The sequence below is a fragment of the Octodon degus genome, unplaced genomic scaffold (assembly GCF_000260255.1).
Source record: "Octodon degus isolate 3935 unplaced genomic scaffold, OctDeg1.0 scaffold00056, whole genome shotgun sequence".
Lineage (NCBI taxonomy): Eukaryota > Metazoa > Chordata > Mammalia > Rodentia > Octodontidae > Octodon > Octodon degus.
In genome coordinates this window covers 9,369,733-9,376,128 of record NW_004524632.1, presented here as the reverse complement: position 1 = coordinate 9,376,128, position 6,396 = coordinate 9,369,733, and the positions used below count along the sequence as shown (strand labels likewise).

At 61.4% G+C, this 6,396-nt stretch overlaps 1 protein-coding gene across 1 annotated transcript in view; it reads right to left on the bottom strand.

Moving 5' to 3' along the window:
• Positions 1 to 5,870, bottom strand: part of Rara (retinoic acid receptor alpha) — a 40,711-nt gene extending 34,841 nt beyond the window's left edge. Inside the window, exon 1 of the mRNA XM_004633726.2 lies at positions 5,765 to 5,870. The gene's annotated coding sequence lies outside the window, so the exon portion shown is untranslated. The remainder of the gene's footprint in view (positions 1 to 5,764) is intronic.
• Positions 5,871 to 6,396: the final 526 nt, after the last annotated feature.

The following is a 6,396-nucleotide window of genomic DNA, read 5'->3' as shown; positions in this document are numbered from 1 at the left end:
GTTGTCTTTGAAATCACTATGTGCTGGGCTGGGGAGACAGCTCAGTAGAATAAGCACTTGCCTGGCAAGCGCAGGGTCCTGAGTTCAATCCCCAGTACCGCAAAAAAAAAAAAAAAAAAGTAAACTGTCTTCTTGGCAAGGTCGTGTGGCTTGTCCGTGGCACGGCTGGGACCCTAACCCACAGACCTCTCTGCGGGCCGCACCCCAACACACTGATTGCCTGGCAGCACACTGCCTCGCCACCTCTTTCCTTCCCTCTCCACCAACCACGTGGGAGAAGCAGCATCCTTGCAAGCTCTGCAGGCTTCTGGGCAGGGCCAGGCCCTGGCAGACAGAGATCAGAGAGGGCACTGGGGGCTCCAGGCCTTACCCTCCACCCCCCCAAGCATGGTGCCCACCCGCCTAGCAGGCATGGCCAGGTGACTCAGCCGCATCCGGGGGAGATGCCAGGGCAGTGACTCACCTACCGAGAAGAGCTGAACCTGGCACTCTGCCAGCCTCAGGACAGAAGCAACTTAGTCACCACTGGGGCTGCACTGCCCAGCAGGCATGGCCCAGAGATGGGGACAGGGGCAGTCTGCACCCTTGTGGCTATAACTCCCTCAACCTCTGGGGGCTGTGCCCACCCCCAACCCTCCCCACCATGCACCCTCAGCTCTCCAGGCCCTGCGCTGATGCCAACCAGTGGTGAGACCCCTAGGCCTCTCGACTCCCTCTGTCACTACCCACCCACTCTCCTACCTGCCCCACCTCCTCCTGCCACCCAGGTTGAACCCGGGCTTCGAGGCTTCCGTAACATGTCCTGGCAGCACCCGCCTCAGCCCCCTGGCCACCCCCCCCACACACACACTCACAGGTTCTGCCAGCCTCGAGCTGCCAGCAGCTGCTGGAGCTCTTGAGCAGGAGGGAAGTCGGGAGGGTGGGGTGCGGGGATTGGGTTACCAGCTCCGAAGGGTGGGCTGTCACCCAATCCTTTCTCCTTCACCCACCTGCCCCCTCCCAGCCGCTGGCAGGCAGCCCACTGCCCCTCCCCTCCTCCCACTCCACCTAGAGTGGGAAATAAGTGTTGGAGAGGGTTTGCCATGCTGAGACCAGCCCAGGAGAGGAGCACAGAAGCGAGACAGAGATGCAGACAGACAGGCAGGCAGACAGACAGGCAGGCAGAGGGAGGAATTCCTGTGCCTGGTGCTGACTACAGCCAACCCACTAGGTTGGATATCTTTGTGTGTGTCCAGCCAGAAGGGGATAGAGTGAGCCTGAGAGTCCCCATGGACTTGGTAGGGCTCTGGGGCAGCTGCCAGGCTGAACAGTCTCAGCCCACTTGCGCTATTGATTTCTCAAGCTTTTGCACGGTGGGGATAGTAAATCAGCCCCCAGCAAGGGGGGAGGGGCTCCCACACCCCAGCCACCCTCATTTGTGGTCCCGGGGAGAGAACAGTGAGGGGTGGTAGGTTGGCTAGAGAGAGGTTTTGGATTAGGGTCCATCTAGAACACCTCTTCTCAGTCAGCCCTGAAGGGAATTTGAAGAAAGAAGGCAGTAGGGACAGAGGTTGCCACAGGGTCCTGAACAACTCCAGGGGGCGTTGCTTGCTCACAGGCCAAGGATGGGCTTTTCCCATAGGTGGACAACATGTGGCCTCAGAGACAGAGCACACCCTGGATGTCAAGGGGCCACAATTATGTCCCCAGTTCTCTCCCTGCACATCCTGAGCTCACACAGAACACCCACCCAGGCCTGGGGACCAGGAACCAGAAAGCTGAGCCTGAGCTCAGTGTTGTGGCACATGCTTGCGAGCCTCACACTCAGGAGGCTGAGGCGAGAAGATCGCCTCGAGTCTGAGGCCAACCTGGGCTACCTAGTAAGTTCAAGGCCAGCCTAGACTATATAGGGAGACAACAAAAAACCAAAGGCAAGTCATCATCCACTGATCGGCCTGTTTGCTTCCTGAGCTGGGGATGGCAAACAGCCAGGCCGGAATCTACATCCTACTTGTCCATCTGCCCCTGGCTGGTCCTGCGACTTGAACAAGTCCCTGGTCCTGCCCTGGCTCTAACAGGGGGCAGTTGGGTGGACGTCTGTCCCCTGTGTAAGGTGTCTCCATGCCTCATTTTGCCAACAGGAACATTTTGGGCCCTGTCTAGTACCTTTGTTCATACCAGTGGCCATGGGCCACCCAAACAAACCCCAGCCCAGCCTGCCCAGCCTGCCCAGCCTGCCCAGCCTGGTGGAAACTCATAAACAATCCAAGCTGGCATCTCCCGGGAGAGACCCTGCAGACAGGCAGGGGAGGGCAGGCAGTGTGTGTGTGTGTGTGTGTGTGTGTGTGTGTGTGTGTGTGCCAGGCCTGAGGTCCCCTTGCTGCAGTAGGGTGGGGACCCAGGGAGGTGTGGTGAGGGACAGCAGCCAAGAAGAACTATGCAGGGCCTGGGCTTGGGTCCTAGCGCAGCTGGGGACTGGTGGAGGGTCCGAGTAATACCCATATCCCTGGGGCCAGGGAGATAGCTCAGTGGAATAAGCGCTTCCCTGGCAAGCGCAAGGGCCTGAGTTCAATCCCCGGTTCCGCCAAAATAAAATAAAATAAAATAAAAAATAAAATCTAAAAAAAGGAAAACAACCCATATCCCTGTTTAGGCCTCAGTTGGCCATTGTGAGGGGGAGGGGTGGTCCAGATGACTTCCAAGCCCCTTCAAGGTCTGAGCTCTAGGCTGATCCTGGGACAGGCAGTGTCCTGCGTAGCCTGGTTGTGCTCCTTTCTGACTTCCCTCCTCCTCTTCCTCTTCCTCCTCCCCCTCCCCCTCCCCCTCCTCCTTTCTCTGTCTGCAACCCAGGGCCCTGCCCCACTCCTGTGCCTGCCTGCCAGCCCTCACCTCAGCCAGCCCTCGGCCTGCCCCGTGCTCTTCTGCACGTCTCTCCTGCCAGGGGACAGACCAACTAAAAATAGTCCCCACTGCCTTTCTCGCCCACAGCTGCCCAAAGAGCAGGAAATGAGGGGCCAGGGCGGCTCAGGCCCAGCCCTCCCCCAGCACTCAGGCTCGGCAGCTTGTCCAGCGCTCCAGCCTGGGGCTGGTGCCAACTTGGCCATCTCAAGGGTATCCCACACTCTTCCCTCGGGGAGGCTGGCCCGCTAGCACCAGCATCCAGAGCTGCCCCTGCACTGCAAGAGAAGAAAGAAGGCAAGAGGCCTGGAGAGAAATCTTCCCAATTCCTGAGAAATCAGTGCCAACCACACTGTGGGCACCAACAAGGCAGGGCCTGGCTCCACCGGCGGTGTTGGAGGGCGGAGGGAATTGGCACGGGGAAGTCTGTATCAGTTTCCTTCATGCTGGCCTAGCTGGAGGGAGGACAGCAGGGCCTGGCCTCAATGGTGTTCAGCCCCCACCCCCCAGTTATGTGGGTGCAGATGTCAGGGGTTTTGTTGGTCATCCTCAGACACCATGGGGGGAAAAAAACTAAAAAGGAGAGCAGAAGCCCCACGCCAGGACAGGCCATGCCCGGCTGGGGCTCTGCTGCCCTCAGGCTGAGCTGAGTCAGAGGCTGGGGCGCCGGTGCCTTCACCCTGTCTCACCTGGGATCCCCGACACCTCCCAGTACCAGGGAGGCAGGAAACCAGCCCAGCGACTCTCCAGAGACTTGCAAGGGAGCCCCAGTACCATGAGGCGGGCGGGCGGGCAGGGGAACAGGACTGCTGGCGCCCGGCCCAGAAAGGGGGCGAGAAATGCCTCGCTGGGGAGAAGCAGACTGAGGCACCCCTAGAAGCTCCCAGACATGACCTGCAGGAGGCTCTGGGCGACAGGAGGAAAGAGGAGACTGAGGCCAGCCCAGAGTCAGAAGTCCTGACATCTGACATGAAGGCCGCCATGTGTCACCCAGCTTCTTGGCACCTGATGTGTGTACTTCGCTCGGCCTCATCTCCAGCCCCTCGCTTCTTCCTGGCCCTGGCACCCCTGCCCTGGGTCCTAGCCAAGCAAGGAGTCAGCAGCCCTGTGGAGGTGCTCAGAGCCAGGGCAGTGCCAGGGGCAGCCCTCACACCATCCTCCACTGGCTGCCCGCCCGCCCCCTCACAGCCACCACACATATCTCAGCTGTCGCATCCGATTAGGGCTCCTGCCCAGCGAGCCGGACAAGGAGGCCACTGGGTAGGGGAGAGATGCAGGCAAGGACGCGGAGGAGCCAAATGGCAGCAGCGGGAAGGTGGGGACAGACCCAGGGTGGAAGCAAGCACCTGGTGGAGACCGCTGGCCTCTGACTATAAGCCCCCAGGTGGGCAGGTGACAGTGACAGTCCAGTGTGTGCAGGGAATCCTGCAGACCTGGGGCATTTGCTGTGCCCGGTGTCTCTGTCCTCCCAGAAGGGGAGGATGCCGGCAGGAAACCCAAGGCAGAGGCAGTGACCTAGATTCAGGGAGAGGTCCCACACTCCAGCCCTCCCACTAACTCCCACCCGCATCGTCTTGCCACCCACTGTGGGGGAGGGCCTCAAATAGTGGGGGAGGGCCTCAAATAGTGGTGGAGGCCAAGGAAACCAGAGTTCCATTTTAGGCCTCAGAATCCTGGTCCACCTACCTTCTAGGAACCCCCACCTACCTTCATAGATCAAGAGCAGAACTGGGTCTGAAACCACTCCACTGACTACCCTTCCCACCAAAACTAACCATTCAGGGACCTGGGGACAGAGAGCACACCCACCTCCAGACAGCTAGTAGATGGCTCACACACCCCCACAGGGGACTCCCCCAAAGTGACACTAGTCTCTTCTGTCACCCTTTCTCCAGCCTGCTACCCCAGAAGCTACTCAGCTAAGTGGTCTGCCTGACCTCTACTCGAACCACGACAGAGCCAGATGCCCGGATCTTCCAAGAGCAGGCCCCGCAGTCCACCCTGGCCAGAGGAATAAACCGATGTACACAGGCGCTGCCGTCCAGCTCTCTCCCAGGGCGCCTGGGAAACCTGGGGACCCCCCAGCTCTGGGGGAACGCAAGAGCCCAGGGAGCTGGCATGGCTGCTTGGCCTCGCGATCCAGTCCACACCCCCTTGCCCGGCCATCTGGACCGAGCCTGTTGCAGCCTGGGCCAGCGTCTGCCATCCCTCCAGGAAGCTCGGTGTGGAAACTCGCTGCTCCTCAGGCACATGGTCTGCACGCGCGCGCGCACACACACACACACACACACACACACACACACTGGTGCGCACAGGGGACAGGGGCTTTGCAGGAGCCAGGAGGGAGGCGTTGGCTAGGGTGGAGGCTGAAAGAACTTTCCCTGGAGGAAGCGCTCACCAAAGCGCTCAGAACCTGAGGCCAAGCCGCCCTGGCCGGAGAGCAGCCTCTCAGGGGACCTAGGCGCCCCTGCAAGGAGCTCAAGGGGCTGGGGACGCGTCCTGACCCCTGAGCTGGAGAGCAGAGAGGACGCAGGGGGGATCCCCGGGGAGCCGTCCTCGCCGCCTTTATCCCCCTGCGCCGCCGCCTCCCCATCTAGGTGAGGTGGGGGGAGGGGTGTCAGCAAGGCTGCAAAGCGGGGTGCACCGGCGAGGGCCTGGCCGACCTCCGCGCTCGCACTCCTCCGAGAGGGCCGCGAGGGGCCTTGGGGTGCAGGGGCAGGGGCACCCCGACGCCTCGCTCTGCCCGGCGCCCACCCCAGCACTCCAGGGAGCGGTGGGGGAGGAGGCGTGGGCCAAGCTGAGCCGGGGAGGAGCCGAGGGCACGAGGGCAACCGGGGACCCGGGAGCCCGCAGCTCGGGGAGCATCGCCGGGGCCGCGCGGTCCTACCTGCTCAGGTGCGTGCTGGCGGGGGGCGACCGGGCTCCGGGAGCACCGGGGAAGCCCTTGCAGCCCGAGTCAGGGTTCCCCCCGCTTCAGCTGGGGCTGCTGCAGAAGCACAGGCTCCCGTTGGGTCCTAACGTCCACCCGCCACTCGGTAGGCTCTCCCCGCCCTGACTGCCCCGAAAGGGTCAGCGCGGGCAGCGCTAAGCTTGATGGAGGAAGAAGATGGGCCCTGGGCTGAGCACTAATAGGACCTGGCTCAGACGCAACCTCTGAATGACTCTGAAGTCAGGATGACAGAGACAGTTGCTTCCTGCTTGAGGGTGGGGTGGGGGCTGGAGGTGAGGCTAAGGTCCTCTTCCTCCCACTCCCACAGAGCTCTTAGGTTCTGAGGAACACTGCTTTGTCCCTGTCCTTAGACTATGACAGCTCCCCTGCTTGTTTGTGTCCCCCCCCCCTTCTGTACATGGGGAGGGCTTGATTTTTAGCAAGGGAGATGGGCGGCATGGCTTAGGTGGCCCCAGAAATGGAAGGCCCATCTCCTTTAGGCTGAGGCCAGTATGTTTGTGAGTGTGGGGGGTATGCAGATAGCCAGGTGAGAGCCCCAGCAGAGGGGGCTGAGGGACGAGGGAGACAAC